The sequence below is a fragment of the Dermacentor variabilis genome, chromosome 10 (genome assembly GCF_050947875.1).
Source record: "Dermacentor variabilis isolate Ectoservices chromosome 10, ASM5094787v1, whole genome shotgun sequence".
Taxonomy (NCBI): domain Eukaryota; kingdom Metazoa; phylum Arthropoda; class Arachnida; order Ixodida; family Ixodidae; genus Dermacentor; species Dermacentor variabilis.
The window spans coordinates 45,443,520-45,468,780 of NC_134577.1; the positions used below are offsets into that span (position 1 = coordinate 45,443,520).

Here is a 25,261-nt window from a genome sequence, read left to right on the forward strand (position 1 = left end):
TTATATTTCTTGCCTCGTCTCCTTCTGTCGTTTAAGCTTCAGACGTTGCGAAATGTAACCGCTGTATCAATCTGATAAATGTAATTTTCTGATGGCCGTATGTGTTGAACTTTCATTACCGCGAATTCGCATCAAGACTTGTTTACCACCTGCTTAACCTGTGACCTTCTTACACATGTTCTTGCTCAAAAGTGACTTTGACACATGCTACAACCTTTGCTGCGCTGAAGGTAAAAAAAAAGAAGAGTAAGCGCACATTTCCCCCATAAGTTACTTCAGCGGATTACACATTAGAGGCACGTTTCTTTAGCGGCGAAAGGAACGAAGATCTGCCCATTTTGACTAGGATTTATTCTCGGAGCAACCACTCTGTACTACTCTAGTAAGAGAATCTTCATGTTCTTTCTTTTTATTAGCATTTTGATTTTCCGTACGTTAGGTGTTGGGGACGTGCGTGTTTTTTTCTTAACCGGCTGCTTTGAAGATTTTAGTGTCAAGCTGTTCTTACGCCGTTCACTTTGTTATATCCACATATATTGCTAATGATACTTTCTCAGTCACCTGATCGATACTTCGGTTGTTGCACTGCTTATGTACTGCAATACACATGTTAGAAAAGAACAGCAAGATGCGCAACGGATAAATTACAACAAGATAAATGTGTCCGCAATTTAGAGAAAGGAATTTCGCCAGGCTCAGGGCGAAAACTTCGTCAAGCAGGACCATCTCACAGATCAAAACAGGAAAATATTTCTCAAGTAGCACGTGCTAGCAGTCACGGATATCTGTTATTTGAACAACCACTGGGATAGAACTGGATGTAATAAAGAGAAATAATTATTTGTTTTCGAGCTTGGTGTGTTGTTATCTTCTAATATTTCACTCTTGTGGTGCGTATTTCAGATTTAGTACATCAAGCAAGCAAAAATGCGCACAATGTTCTTGGAAGCACTACTGCTTACTTGTCTTTTGAAACTCAGATATGGCCAGAAAAACAGTAACTACGAGATGAAGGTCGCCGTTGGAGTAGGAGTAAGTGGGAGTGAGTGTTTATGCTTTTCAAGAGTATTTTGTTTACGTTCACATTAAGATGTCCAGTAAATTCGAACCGAACCGAACGCAGAACTAGAATAACGGAAATTTCAAATGTGAAATCGAGTACCAAACAATTCCCCTTCCTAAATGTAGAAATTAAAATTCAGATTGGGTATGTGAAATATAGAATGCCGTTCACAAACATCCCTCTGAATATTTCTAAAAACGCTTCAGAGGTGACTGAAGCAATTCATCTGTAATCTGCCAACGGAACGACATTGCTAAAGTATTAGACATGTATTACCTGTGTAATTTGTCATGAACATACGACTTCGTCCTGTTAAATGACTCAAAAGATTCTAGAATGAGGCATCAACGAGAACGAACAGATTCGGTTCGAGGAAAGGAAGCAACTGCAGTGCGTTGCCTGCTTTCTAGATCTCACCTGTACTTGCCATGTAAACGTCCCTAAGAAGAGTCGAATGCGTGTGCGGAAGTAAATCAACGAATTATTTTCGTCGTAGGAGACGGTTTATTTTAAAGCATCAGATTACATATAGGTATTAGTAAGACCTTGACCAAGCATATTTTGATGATTGCTCGTAGGCTATCAGGACAAGGATTTCTTATTTATCGATCGATACCAAGATCGCTGCGTTTTTGAAAAAGAAAATGCTGTTGCTTCATGGTGAAAGCTGTGTAAATATCCCGGTAAATTGTAACGATTTCAATAATCGCAACTATTGAAATATATGGTGTCTGTGGTTTCATTTCCTTTGTAACATATACGAACACAGATTTCTTCCCCTATCTCTGGAGGCCAGTATCCAATTTCTGTGCATTTAGTAGCATGATATCTTCGCAGTGAAGCCTAATTTCTGTGCATTTAGTAGCGTCATATCTCCGCAGTGAGTTTTCATAACTTTCTAATTTACAAGCTTCACAGTTGAGCAGGAAAATGCGCCGTCATTTCTTTTCTGTTTTATTGTGTATTTCAAACATTCTTCCGTACGCAGCTGGGCGAGTCTGTTGAGGCCAAATAACGCGTCTTAGCTTTTGATCGATGCTTTCCAGCGCATCACACAGGGACGACAGAAAAAAGAGCGCGCGGATAGGTGTGCGTAACTTTATAAGGCACAACAACAAAAGTCGAAGCTGAACGTTTCTCGCTATCGGTGAATTATCGCAGCCGCTTGCGGCAAGAAAGCTGAACTACAAGCATATTTTTTTCAGGAAAGTGCCTTTACGGCGGCCACAATTTCTCAGCGTTGCTGTTCTTAAATGAAAATTGCCAGATGTTATCCTGTTACTGGCGCAGAAAGGAAGTTCAGATATCACAGTAAGTCTCGTTATTTTCACTCGTGTACTGTCCCTTTAACAAATTGAAGATGCTAAGATCGCCACCTAGACTAAGCCAACGCCAACGCCACCTAGACGTAGTCTAGGTGGCGCACTGGGGCACCTAGGCATAGTCTAGGTGGCGTTCCCTTACAAAAATTTTTATAGAAAGTCCATAGACAGTCTATAGACATTTGTCTATGAAGTCTATAGACTGTCTATAGACATTTCTTTAGACTAGTCTATAGACAGTCTATAGATTTATGGCCATACACTTTTTATAGACTAGTCTATAAAAAGTCTGAGTCTATAGACTGTCTATAGACATTTCTTTAGACTAGTCTATAGACAGTCTATAGACTTATGGCCATACACTTTTTATAGACTAGTCTATAAAAAGTCTGAGTCTATAGACTGTCTATACACAGTCTATAGACAGTCTATAGACTTATGGCCATACTTTTTATAGACTAGTATATAAAAAGTCCGAGTCTATAGATTGTCTATAGACTGTCTATAGACTTATGGCCATACACTTTTTATAGACTAGTCTATAAGAAGTCTGAGTCTATAGACTGTCTATAGACGGTCTATAGACTTATGGCCATACACTTTTTATAGACTAGTCTATAAAAAGTCTGAGTCTATAGACTGTCTATACACTGCCTATAGACAGTCTAGAGACTTATGGCCATACACTTTTTATAGACTAGTCTATAAGAAGTCTGAGTCTATAGACTGTCTATAGACTGTCTACGGACAAGTGTATAGGCTTACAGTTCTACTTTTGTAGACTGAAGTCTATAGAATGTCTACAGATGAGATTTGTCCGTAGACATTTTATACACTTCAGTCTACAAAAGTAGAACTATATATACAGTTCTACTTTTGTAGACTGAAGTCTATGGAATGTCTATATACAAATGTATATAGATAGTCTATAGACATTCTATAGACTTCAGTCTACAAAAACAGAACTTTAGAGTCCGATACACTTTTTTTCTATGACATTCTGCAGACATTTGTTAACAAATATGAATTTTTTTTAATATATAGGCACTCTATATACACAGACATCTTATAGACAAGTCTACAAAGAGTGTATAAGGCCATAACTCCATAGCGGCTATCTACAAGTTAGTTTACATCTTTGTTTACATGCGGTAGCAAAAAGTTTTGAATGTATTTATGCATGTGCACCTGTTCCTTTTCATCTGCACTTATGCATTACCGTTAGTAGATTAATAATGCTTCTGAACCAGCTGTACTTTCATATATGTTGCACAGACAGAAAGAATTTATATAGTGCTGAATCATGCAGTGCGAAAAATAAAACAAATGCGCCAGCAATGCATTCACCGTTTTTATTGCTCGATATAATAGATGAATTCCTTAAATTCATGTCGTATGTTATTATGGAAACAGATTAAATATTTACACTACTCCTTGGCAAGCATGGTCGCCAGGCTGGCCTTGACCTTTGTGTCATTAGTCCCAAAGGTGCTGCAGGTGTATGCTGCAAATAAGTAGATGCAGCAATATGAGGCAAAAATAACAAGTGTATATTCTTTGTGTCTTCATTAAGCAGCTTAATATATTTGCTCAAACCATCGAAGTCAATACTTAATGCGGTTTAACTATGACTAATGGCTGCTTGTCAATACAAATCAGCACCTTTATAGAATGTTTTATTGCATGGTATGGTGAACAATTAAACAGTCACAACTGCTGCTCGTGCCAGCAACAGTATGTTCCCTTTTATGACACGTTCATATATGATGCATTATTGTACTTATCCCGAATGGTCTCTATATTTATTGCTGAAACGTTACCCAGTTGGGCTGTCTGTACATTTTTTTGGCTGGTAGTTAAGTATGCCCGTGCAGAGGGATATTTTCAGAAGACGTGACTGGAATATTCACAGTATCATGCCTAAGATTGTAATTTATTTTGCTTAATGCACATTTAAATGTCTTTCTCATACTTTTAAATGAATGGGTGATTGGCCATAACTTCAACGGAAGGCAGATGGGCTGATTGTATCGATATGGTCACTTAATTTGTTACAGGTAATGAGGCCTCTTGGGCGTGCTAACAGGTTTCCAAGTTAGGTATACCACATGAGCACCCGAAATACCACACGAGCACTTTGTGTCATGGCACGACAGATATGCACCACCTAGGAAACAGAACTGATAGTATAGTTCGAATGAATTCTATTACAGTAAATTATTTAAGGTGCTTTGAAAGATGAAAATTTTTTCTAGGCTATCGAGGTTCAGGACGTTTAGTTAACGCAAAAAAAACATATTGAGTAAGAAATGCCTTGTCAGTAAGCTTGACTTTCTTTTATTTTTCAATAAATGGAACCAATTTCCTTCAATTTTTATCAGGTGAAACGTTTTAAAACTATATTTAACTCAGAGATTCTCTGGAAACTTTGTATGACATATAACAAGACAGCATACCTATGTGGCCATTTTAAAATTTCCTGATCTTTTTCCAAGCCTTCCCTGGCTGTTCTCATGAAAATTTTCTGGCAATCTATGACGCCTGCAGCTTAAGTGTAATAAAAAAATATTGTGGTTTAATGCTTGCCAAGTACTGCCAGTCCATAATATTTAGATAAAACGAATAACACGTCAGTCACTTGACATGCAGTGTTAGATTCAACTGACTTGAATCCCTTGATTAATAAAGCTGACAAGGGCTTCGGCAAGTTCGTAATTGATGGCCACACGAGTACAGCACGGAAGACACAGAGACACACGTAAAGCAAATGCAACAATGTGAGGAAAAACTATACAATGAGTTATACAATTAGTTATTTTTACGCTTCACTAGTAGTTTTCAATATAATTTGCTCTCATCACTTATGCCTCTAGTTAACTTTGTTTACCTCTGACTAAAGACTACATGGGAATATTAATCAGTACCATTATGATGTTTCGTTATACTACAGTATGATAAGCAGTTAGACAACCGTAATGGTCGCCGGTGCCAGCAACGGTACGTTTCGTTTTAGGACAGGTTCATGTGACACACAGTGTACTTATAAAAATAAAAGAAATGCGAGAATCCCAAACGATTCCTATAATAATACTTGTTGAAACAAAGATACCCGGCTGGACTGTGCACATTTTTCAGTTGTTAATACAATATGCCCGTGCCGAACGAACATGCTCAGCATACTGACTGCAGTTTTGAACAATCACGTTAAGATTTGCAATTTACTTCCGCTTAGAACAGTCTGCAATGTCTCTTTTCTCATACTTCGAGATGAATACATTTGCCACACTTTCAGTAGGATGCACATGAATGGGGGCGTACTGATCAGGTTACTTATCAACTAAAACATGTTACGATCTCTTAGGTGTGTTGATAAGGGTAGAACAAATGCAATGCCCACTGAATTATTTGAATAATCTGTGCGTTATCTACTTAGAAAAGACCACCAAATTAATAATCTGGCTCTTTTTTTCTTTTGTACAGCGCATATTGTATGCAGTCTGTCCAAGACGACGGCGCTACATGCAACAGGAAAACCGGAACACTTATTACGCACGACAATGGCTTCATACCATGCACGATTAGCACAATGCGAATCTGCGCCAGCAGCTGCCTTGTGATTAAGAGCACGTAAACTACAGAACGCCGAAGCATCGGAAGCCGCTTAACGCTTTTCATATAGCTCGAAAGATAACTTCTGCTGCTAAATTGTTTAAAAAAGAGACAAAAAACAAATCTTCCAACTACCGTCAAACGCAATGCCTTCAGTTTGAAACGTGTAAAGGTGTTCCCGGAGCGACTAATTTATTGTTCTCTAATTTTTTCGGCTAAGTTGCGGAGCTGCAAGTGACTAAGCTTATCGCAGGTTTCATGCTCCAAAAGCGTTTGTGGTTGCACATAAATAGATTGGGTGAATCTAGAGATTTCTACTAGATATTTCTTCAAGTCTCGTGTTTTGCTTGCTGTAACTTCCCAAAATTATTTAGATTGGTTGCCAGGAACCTTAAAAATACTGCTACTTTTAAACTATGCGAAAACGGCAGCGCACACACTGCTGATGCATGCCCCGCAACACGGCCTTTCATCCGAGTACGCTAGCAGTTATTCAACTATGCCTGTCTGTTTGAAAATTCTTGATGCTAACACAATTTCGAGATATATGCGTAAAGCGTGTCACGAGAATTTCGCTACACATACGGTGCAGCATTCATCGCGGCCGGATCAAGCGCCACTAAATGAGATCTACCACACTGGCTGCCCAACACACACAATCCGCTTAGTGGTAGCTCAGTATCAAGTTAAAACATGGTGTACTTCCTTTTTTACGCACCTAAGCTATAATGATAAAATCAACAAGCACGAGCGATCGCTCGCCGTAAAACATTCCGTATAGTAGAAGCGAGAACAGGAGCGCGTTATCAAACCATGTCAACGACAAACCGACACTATACCCGAGTCGCCTGCGCTACGTGCAGCCGGTTCGCGCTACGAAATGCGCTCACATAATCATGAGGTATTGACGCAAAACGTCTTTGATAAAGCTTACCATTCAATGTAGTTGACTTGTGATGCCACAAAGAAGACACGCATACACAGACACCAACGTTCAGGGAGATACCGCACACCGGCACAACCGTTTACGTGCCTGGCGCGCTCGTTGAGACGGCGCACCGCCGCGCATGCGCAAGAACTCCGAGCATGCGCAGGAGCTCCGCGCGGAGGGCGTGCGTGCTCGGAGGAGTGTGAGCGCCTTTTCCTCCTTCATTTTTTTCTTTGTCTCTTTCTCTCTCTCTGATGCGCCATGCGCGCCGGAACGGGTAGCTTTTCTTTTCCGTTATGCATTTTTTTCGTGGACGAAGGATATGCGCTGGCAGGTTGTAAGACAAACGCTGTGGGCTATCGTATCAGACTGGAACGCTAACATGAATGCGCTGTTTGTAAAAGCCGTTACGGTGCCCTTCAGACGTTTTAGACGCATTATTGTCAGCGTCGATGAGTAATACAGCGTATTTGTAGCATATCTTCCAGCGTACCGCCAAATGTGATGCCCGCACGTATCTTAGTGCTAATTTTCTGTTCCGATGATAGGTCAAAGCAATCAGTACAGCATAGAGGTACTCATATGCGTGGCTGCGCAGGCATACCGCCGGCGAAATACTGGGTGGGCTCAGAGAATTTCGCACCTATTTTAAGTGAATGAGAAACGTTGATGAGTTTATAGTGCAGGATATTAGGCAACAAAAGTCGCCCGATGTTAGTGACGCAGCCGAGATATGAAGACAATGTGAAAAGTATCCGAGAATCGGACGACACACAACGCGAACACCACATGCGCGACATCGGTTCATGGCACATTCACAAAGTCCGCGTTGTCAGCTACAAACATTACGAGTGTCCTTGCTGTTAGCTTGATGCCTGTTTCGAATCCACTTGTATCTGAAGCTGGCGTTCATAACATATATTTTAACAATTGGATCGGCGTTTTGCTTCCGTTATTCTACTGCCGCAAAAGTGATGCGACAACTGTGAAGACTGTCTTGGGATTGCCGAGAGTGACTACGTAGATCATATGTGGTCAACAAATGCGGAGGTATACACTATGTGTATACTAAAGTCTACAAATAGGCTCTATAGCAATCTCAGCAGTATACAACTTTAGTGGCTTATATCAAATGCAGCTATGTATTATCCACCGGTACCTGCGCATGGTTACAGCGTACACGGGTTGGGCCCAGATTAACGATGTTTGTCTATTGTTAATCTATAGACATGCAAGACCACGACAACTCAGAGGTGGTGAATTCACCACCTGGTCTGCGGGCTTTCGCCACTTATTCACCCCCTTTGCCACATCTTCACCATCTGACCTTCACCACCTGGTCTTCGCGAAGTGCACGTCCGGGAAGCAGCCAGGTTTAGGGCCTTCGGTTGCCTGGAAGACCTTGGTGACTCGGACGGTGCCTGCTCCGCCGCGATCCTCGTTCGGTGCAGCTGCACCGAACGCAGACTAGCAGTCTGCACGGTTTGCCCGCCGCGCCAGGGTTGCGGTGCCGTCGTGCATGAACCAGTGCCATATCATCGCGTTCGCACAGGGCGGGGGGTATGGGAACTCGGAATTACATATTATCGACTTTCTTTCATAGACATTCAATACACCGGGAGTAGAGAAAAAAAATAGAAACCTTGTCGACTATTGTCCATAATATAGAGAGTCAACAGACAAAGTATGGACAAAAATAAATAGAAACTGTATCGGCTTTCGTCTACAGGTAGTCCATATAGAGGGGAAGTAGACAAAGAAGAAACAAACTCCTTATCGAAATTTTTCTATAGACCGTCTATAGACTGCGAGTAGACAAAAAGAAATAGAAATCTTATCGACTTTCGTCTACAGAAAGTCTATATACAAAGTATATGGACAAAAATAAATAGACACTGTATCGACGTTCGTCTAAAAGTAGTCCATAGAGGAGAAGTAGGCAAAAAAGACACAAACACCTTATCGACTTTTTTCTATAGACCGTCTATAGACTGCGAGTAGACAAAAAGAAATAGAAACCCTATCGACTTTCGTCTATAGAAAGTCTATAGACAAAGTATGGACAAAAATAGATAGAGACTGTATCCACTTTCGTCTGTAGGTATTCTATAGAGGGGAAGCAGATAAAAAGGAAACAAACACCTTATCGACTTTTTTCTATAGACCGTCTATAGACTGCGAATAGACAAAAATAAATAGAAACCCTATCGACTTTCGTCTATAGAAAGTCTATAGACAAAGTATGGACAAAGATAGATAGAGACTGTGTCTACTTTCGTCTGTAGGTATTCTATAGAGGGGAAGTAGACAAAAAAGAAACAAACACCTTATCGACTTTTTTCTATAGACCGTCTATAGACTGCGAGTAGACAAAAAGAAATAGAAACTTTATCGACTTTCGTCTATAGACAGTCTATAGACTTTATATCAACAAAAGTCCAAATCTATAGAAAGGAAAGGTCGTCTATGAAAAGTCTATAGACTTTCTATAGACAGTCTAAAGTCATTTTTGTAAGGGTTGATTCAGCTCGCAGTCTTTTTTTTTGTTCAGAACACGGTAGTTATATTTACTCGTCGATTAACGACCTCTAACGGATACACTTTCAAACTGCAGATGCAAAGCTCTACCGCCGGGTTGCCGGAGAACAAAGAAGGCGATGAATCAAACATTCCCGCTGTGCTGCAAGAAGACCTGCAAACCGAAAAAGCGTGAGTTTTGCTTTGAAAACACCGTACAGAAATCCCGAAAGTGTCCTGGAGTTTCATTTTAAATCATCGCATGTGTATAGCGCCGCTGTCAGTGATTACTCGAAATTGCGAGCCCATGGCTGGCATGCCTGCCAGCGCCGCCGAGCGTAGGGTATTGGGCCCAAGACTTCAAGCACCCAAGGCTGTCATGTGTCACCTGTTGAAAGCGAATGGAACCAATGTGGCTGCAGCAACTGAGGATTTGAGTGATTACGTTAGCTGTCGACAGGTGCCGCTTCAGGATTCTACAAAGGCCATTGGCTTAGTCTTCGAAGAAAGATCAGGGAGTCGTGAATAGCGTGAGGAAAGGATGTAGACTATATTGTTAATGGTAGGCTATAGAAAGTCACAGTTTTCATGTGCGACAGTATGAACGTAGTTAGCCTGCCTGGCTTTGGGTTTCAAGGACGCTCAAGGGATCGTAAATGTAAGTGAATCTGCGATGAAAACAATAGTCAGAGGTGGCTGAGCGATGTGTGGCGCAAAAGAATACAAAACATGCAACGGAGTGCGTTCTATATTTAATAATTTATTGTATTTAAGTATTTCAGAGATTAAGCTACATCAAAAGAGCGTAGAGAACGAGCTTTATGAATTGTGACTTTCCAAGAAGGGATGCTCGTCATGGCTGTCGTCACCCTCAGCAACCGCATAAGGATCCCTGGGGGTGACATCACGATTGGGAAAGCGGACTGTTCGCTTGGCCTAGTGTGACCACTCAGAATTACTCTTTCGTCAGCAAAATGCGATTCTGACGAATAACGCGATGTCAAGCGGTCGAACAATGCGGTCGCATGTTCGGGTTAACTCTGATGGTAGCAACAAGTAGATTTCGTTAGCGGGCGGGATGTTTGAGAGGTATGGCTGAGCGGGCTTACGGGCCAGCGGGCCCAGCGGGCGAGCGGTGACGTCACGCCGCACGAAAGGAAGAGCTTTAGCTCAGGGGTCTCGGGCTGGGTCGAGCGGAGCAAAAGCGGAGTTACTGTATATGCTCCCCATGCGGAGCATATACGCTAAAGATACAGTGGAGCAGAGTCATTGGAAAAATTTTCAGAGTACCGCAAAGGTCGAAATTTGACTGGCAACACTGAGCGACGACCGCCATATACCTTCCAAGCCGACTGCGGCGCGGGAAGGCCGCCGTGTTGGAAGAACTTGAACGCCGTGTTGGAAGCACGCACGCACGCGCACGCACACGCACACACGCACACACACACACACACACACACACGCACGCACACGCACACACGCACGCGCACACACACACACACACGCACACGCACGCACGCACACACACGCACACGCACGCACACGCACACGCACGCACACGCACACGCACACACACGCACACACACACACACACACACACTTATTTGATCGGCGGGTGTTGATCGGTGATATGCCGACGGCATGCGCTGCAACAAAAGTTCAAATAAGTGCACAGCTTTGGTTTTGATTGATGCCCACTGGTCGAGTAGCACGAACAGTGTCAAATGCCGCCGTGGACGAAGAACATCATGTTCATGTCTCAGACGCTCTTGCTTCTTGTGACAACTTTACGTAGGTCAGACGAGGCGTTGTGTAAACTTAAGGTACGGATATAGTCGGAACGCGGGCACGGGTCACACGCGCGGCAAAGTGGACGTTCTACAGGCTAGCGTCATCGCGTGGTCAGCGTAACTGGCGGCGTTCGCCGCGCGTTGGCGTCCCTAGCGCAGGAATAGAGCAGGTCCCATCCAAGGAATTTTTTACTGCGATAGTAATTATATTGTCACGTGGTAGTGACTGTGAAGAAAGCAGCCAAACTGAGAAAGACGAAACTAGCGTTTTATTGGGCGAACTTGTGCCCTCAAAAACAGGCTACACTCGAAGAACGGCGACAGAGGCGAACACAGTCGGCGATCGTCGAAAATCTGATCTGCGGGTCAAGCGCGTCGGCTTTTATACATCCGTCGTCGAATGTTCCAGAGCAATTGCTGGGCCCCGCGTGCCTTCAACAAAGTTCTACATTATTCGCGTCGCGCACACATGGGACCAGATTACACAAGGTTCGGTCACAGACAGCGGATGGAAGCATCGATAACATTCCAGAAACTTCCGATACATGCAGCCGCGTACTGCGCTGTGCGATAACATTTGTTAGATGGTGAAATGTGTCGCCCGATAAACAGAAACAAGTACACGTGGCAATAGAGACATTCTAGGCGCATTTCCGCCATCGCCATCGCAGTGATCATCCCCATAAAGTTCAAGGGCTATAACGCCATCCCGACGCGTCGTATGATGTGTGTTCGAGTGAAAGCGCGTGAGGTCTCCGGCTAAATCTCGCGCGTGCAAAGGAGTAAAGCGGGGAGGGAGCGCGCCGTCTTCTGTCGCACGCGAGGCACCGGTCGGGAGGAAAGGGAGGGGGGGCCTTTTACTCTGGCGGATGATGCATAAGGCGCGGCGCGCGGTCCTTATCTGGAAAGCGTACTGGGATGGGGACAGAGTCTAGGCGCACCGTGGACCGATAGCTTCGTGCGAGCTGTGTTATCGCCGCTTAGTTCACGTTGAAGCGAGAGGCAACACGAAGGTCAATGCGCTTGCTCCTGCAGCCGCGCTTGCTCAATCCAGCGTTTTGACAGCTAGTTTTCGCTGTCATCGAGTTACATGCGTTTATGTTTGCCATTGCGCACGCGACATTAAGATTGTTAATTTAGTTAGTAAGTGAATGTTTAGAAGTCTACTTCCTCCATTAACCTACTATCATTATTTCACATAGCTGTCTATTAATTTGCCATCGCAATCGCCGGTTCGCCTTTCGAGCGAAACAACGACTCTTTTTTCAGCCTTCCTGGTCGTATCTCAAGCCGAAGTCGCTGGACCAGAGGGCATCACGCGCTATCTTGACTGGCCGGCAGCATGCTGGCCTAAATAAGAGAGAGAGAGAGAGCGCACGCTAGCCGTGCACTCGTGCGCATGCGCTGCGGCAACAGCTGATCGCCGCACTGCTGCGGGCCACGTTAAACGCGGCGGAGTATGCAGGGTACAAATTTTCGGCGATCCTGTTGTCGCCGCATCGTGACGTATCCGACATCGTCGTCCGCTGCAAGGCACGCTAGAAACGCTGGATTATATCCTCGCCTTCTGACTTGTGTCATTACAAATCATTGTGTGCGCGTGTTTTTTTTTTCAAACGGAGCTTGTATACGGTAGCGTGGGCCGGCAATGTAACGCTAAAGAAAAGCTGCTCTCACAGCTGCACAGGTGCCGGGATTGCTATATACATAAAAAAGCAATAGACCCGTTGAACAGAGAATACTGCCGACCCGTCGCGCTACTGATGTCATTCTCTCCGCCAATAGGAATCGCGGGTCTAGGTAACGCTAGAGGAACGAGTGTTTTTTGCGTTAGAACACTATCGGAGCTGCGATGGGTCGGCCACACGTCGTGCGTTCGGCCGAAGAACAGGCGGTGTTTGATGAACGCCGCCTAGGACTGCCTCAAGAAAGGGCTCGTCGTTGACGTGCCGACCTCGCCGCGAGGAAGCCCGAAGCTGACGCGTTACGACAGCGAAGAGCCGCGGATCCCGAGCTTCGCTTGCACCCCTATTCACAGTTGTAGAAGGGTGGTAAATTTTTTTGTGTACTTTTCTGCACTCCTGCTATAGTCCTACGGAGCTGCAATATGTATACATAATATAAATAAAATAGTGAAATGCAAAAATTGTGATTTGCGCTCACTTTGCAGGGCATTGTCTTACGAGCGACGGCGAGTTGGTGAGAGACGGACAAAGACTGAACTTGTCTGAGCCCTGCGTGAGCTACAGTTGCAATAGAGGACGACTTACGACGGAAAAGTAAGAACATTTTGTGTTTTGTGAAAATAATCGAACTGCAGCCAAAACTGTAAATGAACATTCATTTTAATGAAAAGCGTCAGTAGCTTCAACAAAAGCTTTTTTCTTTTTGTTTGGCTAGACGTCTAGTGCACTATTGTTCAGTACTTTATAATTACGAAATTGTCGCTTGTATTATGTGCCCAGACATGTTCAAGAATCTGCGGAGATTTCCTGCATGAGTATTCTAGATAGTAATCACCCGCCCTGGTTGCTCAATAGCTATAGTGCTAGGCTTCTAAGCACGAGGCCGCGGGATCGAATCCCGGCCACGGCGGCCGCATTTCGATGGGGGCGAAATGCGAGAACACCCGTGTACTTAGATTTAAGTGCACGTTAAAAAACCCCAGATGGCCCAGATTTCCGGAGTCCCCCACAATGGGGTGCCTCATAATCAGATCGTGGTTATGGTACGTATGCGCTGTAAGTGACGATTGAACCATGGAATACCAACTAGCCCGTACTCAAACCTTGCTTCGGTACGTAAAACTCTAGAATTTATTATTGATAAAATGATTACGCATATCTGTATTGTCACGCGAGTTTCATACGCTCTCAATACGCGGATTTGTTATCATGTTTCTGGTGTCACGAGAGATAAAGCATTCCTTTGTTCGTGGCGTAAAATATAAGCGGAATAAAAAGAGAGCGAGAGCGCGCCCTTTTTTTCCGTCTCTTACTTCTCGCATTAGCCTTTGCGCTGGAAGAGAAAGCCATGCGCTAACTTTATTCAATGTGTTTCATTTTTCTCGCTAAAGCAGTTAGAAATATGAGTAGGTAATTTTGAGATAAACATACCACTTGAACTACTCTTAACGACGTGTTCATGTAGTGCATTCCACACTCCTATCGTATGTGGGTAGAACAAGGACTTAAATGGGGAATCTATATTGTTTTTAACGGTGTACCATGTTTCGTTCTAGTGGGTCTGGCGCCCGACCCTTACAAAAATTTTTATAGAAAGTCCATAGACAGTCTATAGACATTTGTCTATGAAGTCTATAGACTGTCTATAGACATTTCTTTAGACTAGTCTATAGACAGTCTATAGACTTATGGCCATAGACTTTTTATAGACTAGTCTATAAAAAGTCTGAGTCTATAGACTGTCTATAGACATTTCTTTAGACTAGTCTATAGACAGTCTATAGACTTATGGCCATACACTTTTTATAGACTAGTCTATAAAAAGTCTGAGTCTATAGACTGTCTATACACAGTCTATAGACAGTCTATAGACTTATGGCCATACTTTTTATAGACTAGTCTATAAAAAGTCTGAGTCTATAGATTGTCTATAGACTGTCTATAGACTTATGGCCATACACTTTTTATAGACTAGTCTATAAGAAGTCTGAGTCTATAGACTGTCTATAGACGGTCTATAGACTTATAGCCATACACTTTTTATAGACTAGTCTATAAAAAGTCTGAGTCTATAGACTGTCTATACACTGCCTATAGACAGTCTAGAGACTTTTGGCCATACACTTTTTATAGACTAGTCTATAAGAAGTCTGAGACTATAGACTGTCTATAGACTGTCTATGGACAAGTGTATAGGCTTACAGTTCTACTTTTGTAGACTGAAGTCTATAGAATGTCTACAGATGAGATTTGTCCGTAGACATTTTATACACTTCAGTCTACAAAAGTAGAACTATATATACAGTTCTACTTTTGTAGACTGAAGTCTATGGAATGTCTATATACAAATGTATATAGATAGTCTATAGACATTCTATAGACTTCAGTCTACAAAAACAGAACTTTATAGTCCGATACACTTTTTTCTATGACATTCTGCAGACATTTGTTAACAAATATGAATTTTTTTTAATCTATAGGCACTCTATATATACAGACATCTTATAGACAAGTCTACAAAGAGTGTATAAAGCCATAACTCCATAGCGGCTATCTACAAGTTAGTTTACATTTTTGTTTACATGCGGTAGCAAAAAGTTTTGAATGTATTTATGCGTGTGCACCTGTTCCTTTTCATCTGCACTTATGCATTACCGTTAGTAGATTAATAATGCTTCTGAACCAGCTGTACTTTCATATACGTTGCATAAACAGAAAGAATTTATATAGTGCTGAATCATGCAGTGCGAAAAATAAAACAAATGCACCAGCAATGCATTCACCGTTTTTATTGCTCGATATAATAGATGAATTCCTTAAATTCATGTCGTATGCTATTATGGAAACAGATTAAATATTTACACTACTCCTTGGCAAGCATGGTCGCCAGGCTGGCCTTGACCTTTGTGTCATTAGTCCCAAAGGTGCTGCAGGTGTATGCTGCAAATAAGTAGATGCAGCAATATGAGGCAAAAATAACAAGTGTATATTCTTTGTGTGTTCATTAAGCAGCTTAATATATTTGCTCAAACCATCTAAGTCAATACTTAATGCGGTTTAACTATGACTAATGGCTGCTTGTCAATAAAAATCAGCACCTTTATACAATGTTTTATTGCATGGTATGGTGAACAATTAAACAGTCACAACTGCTGCTCGTGCCAGCAACAGTATGTTCCCTTTTATGACAAGTTCATATATGATGCATTATTGTACTTATCCCAAATGGTCTCTATATATTTATTGCTGAAACGTTACCCAGTTGGGCTGTCTGTACATTTTTTTTTTTGGCTGGTAGTTAAGTATGCCCGTGCAGAGGGATATTTTCAGAAGACGTGACTGGAATATTCACAGTATCATGCCTAAGATTGTAATTTATTTTGCTTAATACACATTTAAATGTCTTTCTCATACTTTTAAATGAATGGGTGATTGGTCATAACTTCAACGGAAGGCAGATGGGCTGATTGTATCGATATGGTCACTTAATTTGTTACAGGTAATGAGGCCTCTTGGGCGTGCTAACAGGTTTCCAAGTTAGGTATACCACATGAGCACCCGAAATACCACACGAGCACTTTGTGTCATGGCACGACAGATATGCACCTCCTAGGAAACAGAACTGATAGTATAGTTCGAATGAATTCTATTACAGTAAATTATTTAAGGTGCTTTGAAAGATGAAAATTTTTCTAGGCTATCGAGGTTCAGGACGTTTAGTTAACGCAAAAAAAATCACATATTGAGTAAGAAATGCCTTGTCAGTAAGCTTGACTTTCTTTTATTTTTCAATAAATGGAACCAATTTCCTTCAATTTTTATCAGGTGAAACGTTTTAAAAATATATTTAACTCAGAGATTCTCTGGAAACTTTGTATGACGTATAACAAGATAGCATACCTATGTGGCCATTTTAAAATTTCCCGATCTTTTTCCAAGCCTTCCCTGGCTATCTTCATGAAAATTTTCTGGCAATCTATGACGCCTGCAGCTTAAGTGTAATAAAAAAAATATTGTGGTTTAATGCTTGCCAAGTACTGCCAGTCCATAATATTTAGATAAAACGAATAACACGTCAGTCACTTGACATGCAGTATTAGATTCAGCTGACTTGAATCCCTTGATTAATAAAGCTGACAAGGGCTTCGGCAAGTTCGTAATTGATGGCCACACGAGTACAGCACGGAAGACACAGAGACACACGTAAAGGAAATGCAACAATGTGAGGAAAAACTATACAATGAGTTATACAATTAGTTATTTTTACGGTTCAATAGTAGTTTTCAATATAATTTGCTCTCATCACTTATGCCTCTAGTTAACTTTGTTTACCTCTGACTAAAGACTACATGGCAATATTAATCAGTACCATTATGATGTTTCGTTATACTACAGTATGATAAGCAGTTAGACAACCGTAATGGTCGCAGGTGCCAGCAACGGTACGTTTCGTTTTAAGACAGGTTCATGTGACACACAGTGTACTTATAAAAATACAAGAAATGCGAGAATCCCAAACGATTCCTATAATAATACTTGTTGAAACAAAGATACCCGGCTGGAGTGTGCACATTTTTCAGGTGTTAATGCAATATGCCCGTGCCGAACGAACATGCTCAGCATACTGACTGCAGTTTTGAACAATCACGTTAAGATTTGCAATTTATTTCCGCTTAGAACAGTCTGCAATTTCTCTTTTCTCATACTTCGAGATGAATACATTTGCCACACTTTCAGTAGAATGCACATGAATGGGGCCGTACTGATCAGGTTACTTATCAACTAAAACATGTTACGATCTCTTAGGTGTGTTGATAAGGGTAGAACAAATGCAATGCCCACTGAATTATTTGAATAATCTGTGCGTTATCTACTTAGAAAAGACCACCAAATTGATAATCTGGCTCTTTTTTCTTTTGTACAGCGCATATTGTACGCAGTCTGTCCAAGACGACGGCACTACATGCAACAGTAATGAAAACCGGAACACTTATTACGCACGACAATGGCTTCATACCATGCACGATTAGCACAATGCGAATCTGCGCCAGCAGCTGCCTTGTGATTAAGAGCACGTAACCTGCAGAACGCCGAAGCATCGGAAGCCGCTTAACGCTTTTCATATAGCTCGAAAGATAACTTCTGCTGCTAAATTGTTTAAAGAAGAGACAAAAAACAAATCTTCCAACTACCGTCAAACGCAATGCCTTCAGTTTGAAACGTGTAAAGGTGTTCCCGGAGCGACTAATTTATTGTTCTCTAATTTTTTCGGCTAAGTTGCGAAGCTGCAAGTGACTGAGCTTATCGCAGGTTTCATGCTCCAAAAGCGTTTGTGGTTGCATATAAATAGATTGGGTGAATCTAGAGATTTCTACTAGACATTTCTTCAAGTCTCGTGTTTTGCTTGCTGTAACTTCCCAAAATTATTTAGATTGGTTGCCAGGAACCTTAAAAATACTGCTACTATTAAACTATGCGAAAACGGCAGCGCACACACTGCTGATGCATGCCCCGCAAACACGGCCTTTCATCCGAGTACGCTAGCAGTTATTCAACTATGCCTGTCTGTTTGAAAATTCTTGATGCTAACACAATTTCGAGATATATACGTAAAGCCTGTCACGAGAATTTCACTACACATACGGTGCAGCATTCATCGCGGCCGGATCAAGCGCCACTAAATGATATCTACCACACTGGCTGCCCAACACACACAATCCGCTTAGTGGTAGCTCAGTATCAAGTTAAAACATGGTGTACTTCCTTTTTTACGCACCTAAGCTATAATGATAAAATCAACAAGCACGAGCGATCGCTCGCCGTAAAACATTCCGTATAGTAGAAGCGAGAACAAGAGCGCGTTATCAAACCATGTCAACGACAAACCGACACTATACCCGAGTCGCCTGCGCTACATGCAGCCGGTTCGCGCTACGAAATGCGCTCACATAATCAGGAGGTATTGACGCAAAACGTCTTTGATAAAGCTTACCATTCAGTGTAGTTGACGTGTGATGCCACAAAGAAGACACGCATACACAGACACCAACGTTCAGGGAGACACCGCACACCGGCACAACCGTTTACGTGCCTGGCGCACTCGTTGACATGGCGCACCGCCGCGCATGCGCAAGAGCTCCGAGCATGCGCAGGAGCTCCGCGCGGGCGGGCGTGCGCGCTCGGAGGAGTGTGAGCGCCTTTTCCTCCTTCATTTTTTTCTTTGTCTCTTTCTCTCTCTCTGCGCGCCATGCGCGCCGGAACGGGTGGCTTTTCTTTTCCGCTATGCATTTTTTTCGTGGACGAAGGATATGCGCTGGCAGGTTATATGACAAACGCTGTGGGCTATCGTATGAGACTGGAACGCTAACATGAATGCGCTGTTTGTAAAAGCCGTTACGGGGCCCTTCATACGTTTTAGACGCATTATTGCCAGCGTCGATGAGTAATACAGCGTACTTGTAGCATATCTTCCAGCGTACCGCCAAATGTGATGCCCGCACGTATGTTAGTGCTAATTTTCTGTTCCGATGATAGGTCAAAGCAATCAGTACAGCATTGAGGTACTCATATGCGTGGCTGCGCAGGCATACCGCCGGCGAAATACTGGGTGGGCTCAGAGAATTTGGCACCTATTTTAAGTAAATGAGAAACTGATGAGTTTATAGTGCAGGATATTAGGCAACAAAAGTCGCCCGATGTTAGTGACGCAGCCGAGATATGAAGACAATGTGAAAAGTATCCGAGAATCGGACGACACACAACGCGAACACCACAGGCGCGACATCGGTTCATGGCACATTCACAAAGTCCGCGTTGTCAGCTACAAACATTACGAGTGTCTTTGCTGTTAGCTTGATGCCTGTTTCGAATCCACTTGTATCTGAAGCTGGCGTTCATAACATATATTTTAACAATTGGATCGGCGTTTTGCTTCCGTTATTCTACTGCCGCAAAAGTGATGCGACAACTGTGAAGACTGTCTTGGGATTGCCGAGAGCGACTACGTAGATCATATGTGGTCAACAAATGCGGAGGTATACACTATGTGTATACTAAAGTCTACAAATAGGCTCTACAACAATCTCAGCAGTATACAACTTTAGTGGCTTATATCAAATGCAGCTATGTATTATCCACCGGTACCTGCGCTTGGTTACAGCGTACACGGGTCTGGCCCAGATTAACGATGTTTGTCTATTGTTAATCTATAGACATGCAAGACCACGACAACTCAGAGGTGGTGAATTCACCACCTGGTCTGCGGGCTTTCGCCACTTATTCACCCCCTTTGCCACATCTTCACCATCTGACCTTCACCACCTGGTCTTCGCGAAGTGTACATCCGGGAAGCAGCCAGGTTTAGGGCCTTCGGGTGCCTGGAAGACCTTGGTGACTCGGACGGTGCCTGCTCCGCCGCGATCCTCGTTCGGTGCAGCTGCACCGAACGCAGACTAGCAGTCTGCACGGTTTGCCCGCCGCGCTGGGGTTGCGGTGCCGTCGTGCATGAACCAGTGCCATATCATCGCGTTCGCAGAGGGCGGGGGGTATGGGAACTCGGAATTACATATTATCGACTTTCTTCTATAGACATTCAATACACCAGCAGTAGAGAAAAAAATAGAAACCTTGTCGACTATTGTCCATAATATAGAGAGTCAGCAGACAAAGTATGGACAAAAATAAATAGAAACTGTATCGGCTTTCGTCTACAGGTAGTCCATATAGAGGGGAAGTAGACAAAGAAGAAACAAACTCCTTATCGAATTTTTTTCTATAGACCGTCTATAGACTGCGAGTAGATAAAAAGAAATAGAAATCTTATCGACTTTCGTCTACAGAAAGTCTATATACAAAGTATATGGACAAAAATAAATAGACACTGTATCCACGTTCGTCTAAAAGTAGTCCATAGAGGGGAAATAGACAAAAAGAAACAAACACCTTATCGACTTTTTCTATAGACCGTCTATAGACAGCGAGTAGACAAAAAGAAATAGAAACCTTATCGACTTTCGTCTATAGAAAGTCTATAGACAAAGTATGGACAAAAATAGATAGAGACTGTATCCACTTTCGTCTACAGGTAGTCCATAGAGGGGAAGTAGGCAAAAAAGACACAAACACCTTATCGACTTTTTTCTATAGACCGTCTATAGACTGCGAGTAGACAAAAAGAAATAGAAACCCTATCGACTTTCGTCTATAGAAAGTCTATAGACAAAGTATGGACAAAAATAGAGAGAGACTGTATCCACTTTCGTCTGTAGGTATTCTATAGAGGGGAAGCAGATAAAAAGGAAACAAACACCTTATCGACTTTTTTCTATAGACCGTCTATAGACTGCGAGTAGACAAAAAGAAATAGAAACCCTATCGACTTTCGTCTATAGAAAGTCTATAGACAAAGTATGGACAAAAATAGATAGAGACTGTATCCACTTTCGTCTGTAGGTATTCTATAGAGGGGAAGCAGATAAAAAGGAAACAAACACCTTATAGACTTTTTTCTATAGACCGTCTATAGACTGCGAATAGACAAAAATAAATAGAAACCCTATCGACTTTCGTCTATAGAAAGTCTATAGACAAAGTATGGACAAAAATAGATAGAGACTGTATCCACTTTCGTCTGTAGGTATTCTATAGAGGGGAAGCAGATAAAAAGGAAACAAACACCTTATAGACTTTTTTCTATAGACCGTCTATAGACTGCGAATAGACAAAAAGAAATAGAAACCCTATCGACTTTCGTCTATAGAAAGTCTAAAGACAAAGTATGGACAAAAATAGATAGAGTCTGTGTCGACTTTCGTCTGTAGGTATTCTATAGAGGGGAAGCAGACAAAAAGGAAACAAACACCTTATCGACTTTTTTCTATAGACCGTCTATAGACTGCGAATAGACAAAAAGAAATAGAAACTTTATCGACTTTCGTCTATAGACAGTCTATAGACTTTATATCAACAAAAGTCCAAATCTATAGAAAGGAAAGGTCGTCTATGAAAAGTCTATAGACTTTCTATAGACAGTCTAAAGTCATTTTTGTAAGGGGAGAACGAAAGGAATCGACATTTACTTCCGTTTACTTCATTATTTGAAAGCTGGAACAGCGCACTGCCGTTCATTGTCAGAAAACACCCGATTTGCAAAGTACTTTCAAGAAAGCTGGGCCCCCCCCCCTTTTTCAGCTCGTACGTCTACTGATGGAATTGTGTGACGCTTTCTAGACTTCACATCGTCGCTACGAGTAATATTTCTAGTGATGATGACGATGTTTATTGGCATCGACCTTAACTTCTGTATTGAAAACCTTTATCACTCTATTGTACCGTTATACCCGTGCTTGCAATGACTGCTTTTCTTTGAGTTTATTCTGTGATGTCTTCCTGCGAATATTCTAAACTTCTTTTATCTCCACTGCCTAGACCGCTCTTTTACGCTCTACCACGAGCGCCTCGCGCGGCGCAGTTACGCATCTATAAGCTGCGCCGGCGATACATAGACGCTCGGCGCAGCCAATAACGTACCAACTATTTTTCTGGTAAAGGCACAAGACCCCCTCCCCCACCCCCTGCCCCTCCTCCTATTTCTGCCTCCTTCTAAAAGAGAATTCTGTGACGAAGACAAGAAACCGGCCGGAACGTCGGAATAAGAACAGGCTGCAAAATGTGAGTGAGTGAGTGAGTCAATAAACATCTATTTGGTCCTGCAAAACGCGATAAAACGCGATAAAACGCGCACCCGGCTAATCCCACGACGGGACTGACAGATCTATTCTGCCGGCCCGATCGCGGGCGCGCAGGACGGGCAGCATTTGGTCCTCAAAGACGGGACTTCGCAGGAGCGCGTCCCACTCTTCCTTGGTGAACTTCGGGCCCAGCGGCCCGCACTCCCAGAGCATACGAGGCAAAGTAGCAACCTCAACACAGGCTACGCAAGAACAATTCGGATAAATCTCGGGATATATGCTATTAAGGGACGCCGGATTTGGGTGGAGTTCGTTTGCAGGAGTCTGAGTGTGACCACCTGCGGCCTGCTTCGCTTGGAGTGAGGCGGCGGGAAAACCCTTCTCTCTAAGCAAAAGAAAAAGGCTGGAAAGTGTGTCAGTGGGAATTATCGACATACACTAATTATCAGTCTCACGTAATCAGCCACTGCAAGTACAGTGTGGGTGATTATATATATATATATATATATATATATATATATATATATATATATATATATATATATATATATATATATATATATATAACGAGAAGAACGGGGGTTAACCGAGGGCACGGAGTAAGACATTTAGGAGGTGAAACTCCCGTCAGCGCGAGCGAGCGCGGGCGGCCAGATAAGGTCACAATTGTTGTATGCGCCGACGGGGCCATATACAGTGGCGGCGCCATGCGGCGCGTCGTAGAAGCCGCAGAAAAAAAAAAAAGCAGCGCCCGGGCACGCGGCTCCAGCGCGCTCTCAACGGCGGTGATTTCTTTCCAGGCCGCTAGGCGCCGCCAGCACGATAACGGCTCAAACGGCTCCGCGGACATGTGACTTTTTCTGGTCGCCGCAAACAGCGGAGTTTCCACTCCTAAATGTTTCTTGCTCCGTGACCGAGGGGCCCGATTTTTTTTAGTCATATCATGAGAAGCCAACAAACACTGACACCAAGGACAACATAGGGGAAATTACTTGTGCTTAATAAATGAAAATAAAGAAACGATAAATTATTGGAAAATAAAGTGGATGAAAAAACAACTTTCCGCAGGTGGGAAGCGAACCCACAACCTTCGCATTTCGCGTGCATTTCGTGGTGTCAGTGCTTGTTGGCGTCTCTTGATATGACTATATATATATATATATATATACATATAGTCCAATTTTTCGCATTGTAAGCATTTTGACACGTACATCCTAATTTCGCTTTGAGCAGTCAGAAGGACGAAAGTTTGCTTAATGGCAATTCAAACACAACAACAAACCTTAAATGCCTTCTTATATAGTACTCCGCTATAGTCGTGAAAGTATTACCAATAAATAAATAAATAAATAGACTAGACTAGACTAGAACCATATTGTTTAAAACTTGAGGCAAGATGATAATTCTTGCGTTTTGCATTTATCTGTATGGCGGAGACGAGAGCTGACCCTCAGCAAATGCTGACTCTCAGGATGTGGTTCTCAGAAGCCCACGACGCTAAGACATGCCACGTATTAAGAGATTTGATGCGTGCATCTCGAATGTTGCAGGTGCTTGGGAGCTGGCGATCCAAAATGCAAGCCATCCTTTGTCGAACCAGGCCCGTATCCAAAATGTTGCGGCGTGGCAGTCATGTGTTCATGACACGGTCGTCGAAAAAGGTGACGTCAAGAAAAGGAGAGCGAATGAAGTTTTTAGCCACCATGACAAGGTGTTTAGAAATGCGTGCACGGCGTCATGAAATAGTTTTGACTTAAATACAAAAAAAGATTCACGCATAATTTATTTATTTCTCTCAACTATTGCTCCCGTTGATGTTGCGCATAGCTGCAGTATTACCAATTCACACACGTCGCTGCTTAGAAAAAAAAAAAAAGAATATCTGACGCTAAAACAATACCCGAGTCCGTCGAAACTATGTGTATTTCAAGCCGGGACAATTACTATTTTGAGAAGTCTGGCGAAATATTGCGACGCAATAGGTAACGCTTCTAATACACATGAAATACTTAATCCTAAAGAAGTGATCAACTGTATTCTACTCGAACCACAGATGTCGGTGGAGGCGACGTTTCGAATAAGTGTCCTTGCTTCGTCAGGTCACCAGTTGCTGCCCTAAGACAAGTCGCCTTGGCGAAAGGTTAGCTGCAGCCACATTACATGATCTACTCCAGTTGATCCTTTTAAGCCTACGCCTTCCAGTGAACATGGGCCTCGTTCGGAACCCAAAGAAATATTTCAGTTGCGGAATAGGCGTTCCTGTGGTTGTAAGTAACAAGTGAACATATTGCGGGCCTGCTAGTTTCTTAGGGAAGAAATAGAAGTAAACATAAAGAAACCTCGGTTCTCACCTCGGCACTACTGTGAACGCGCGCGCGCGCGCACACACACGCGCACACACACGCGCACACACACACAGACACACACACACACACACACACACGCACACACCCTCTCTCACACGCACACACCCTCTCTCACACACACACACACACACACACACACGCACACGCACACACGCACACACCCTCTCTCTCTCACACACACACACACACACACACACACACACACACGCACACGCACACACGCACACACGCACACGCACACACGCACACACCCTCTCACACACACACACACACACACACACACACGCACACG

At 42.8% G+C, this 25,261-nt stretch overlaps 1 long non-coding RNA gene across 1 annotated transcript; it reads left to right on the forward strand.

Annotated features, from left to right (window-relative positions):
* The first annotated feature begins 282 nt into the window (after positions 1-282).
* Positions 283-24,941, forward strand: LOC142559519 (uncharacterized). The gene is made up of 6 exons (XR_012823143.1): positions 283-382; positions 904-1,042; positions 2,269-2,374; positions 9,537-9,631; positions 13,400-13,508; positions 24,154-24,941. It is a non-coding gene; the product is annotated as an uncharacterized LOC142559519 (long non-coding RNA).
* The last annotated feature ends 320 nt before the right edge of the window (positions 24,942-25,261 follow it).